Source organism: Anolis sagrei, chromosome 3 (assembly GCF_037176765.1).
Source record: "Anolis sagrei isolate rAnoSag1 chromosome 3, rAnoSag1.mat, whole genome shotgun sequence".
NCBI lineage: Eukaryota > Metazoa > Chordata > Lepidosauria > Squamata > Dactyloidae > Anolis > Anolis sagrei.
The window spans coordinates 184,663,891-184,665,005 of record NC_090023.1 but is presented as its reverse complement, the minus strand read 5'-3'; positions in this window follow the sequence as shown (position 1 = coordinate 184,665,005).

Here is a 1,115-nt window from a genome sequence, read left to right as displayed (position 1 = left end):
ATGTTTTGAAAAATCATAATCCAAAATAATTTCAAAGCAAACATACTTGTTCTCACCTTCAAAAGGTACAGTCATTTAAATGATCAGTGGAAATGAATTAGCAGTGATAAAGGTTGGCTCCCAGACTATCAGTCAATGATCAAGCCAGGCTTTCTGACACAACAGTAGTTTCTTGTTGCTTGACATGACTGGAATAAAACACCATTTATCATCTGTCTGCTGCAAGAATTGCAGGCGCTCAGTCGATCGAACCGGAGATCCGAATAGGAACCATAACACCAAGTGGTATATATAGCATTGCCAGATATATCATAACAAAATAAACAGGACAGTTTTCCTGCTCGTGTTAAAAATAACAAATTAAGCCAGTGTGATAAATATGAAGTTGACAGGCAAAGCAATGTTCTCTCACACTGCTTCATTAATGGTTTAAAATTAGATATACTTGTAATTTAAATACCATTTGTAGACTAAAATTAACATCCACTTCTGACAGCTGGTAGGGAGGTCTGCAGTTGAGGTCACATCTGGCATTTTGCTGTTCACTGCCTCTAACTGGAAGCAGTAGCAAAATGTTCTAGGGTATTTCATGCCCTTGGAAGAGCACTTGTGTTCAGAGGTGCCTCTCCAGCAGGCATGCTTTCCCCCAGGATACAATAAACTGTCAAAAGACCAAGCTGGGCGTTCGATCTCTCTTGCAAGTTTTTCTTCCCACGGACAATCTATACTCAGTGATTGCCAGGCAGGATGAGTTGCTCAGTAAAGGGTAAGCCTTTTTTAAAGAGTTCTAAAGGTTATTTTTTTATACTTCTGAAAACCTCCATTTAGCATATTGCAATCTGTGGCCCAGTTTGGATTATCTGGAGGAACAAATACAATTCTTTCTTGGACAGTTGAGATCGAGTGGAGACTGGAGACTTTCACATCTATGGTAGTTCTGGTTTCATGTATTGTCGAAAGCTTTCATGCCTGGAAACACTGTGTTTTTTTCGGGCTATATGGCTATGTTCTAGAACAGTGGTTCTCAAACTTTCTAATGTGGTGACCCCCAAATAAAGTTCCTCGTGTTGTGGTGACCCCCAACCATATTTTTGTTGCTACTTCATAAATAATTT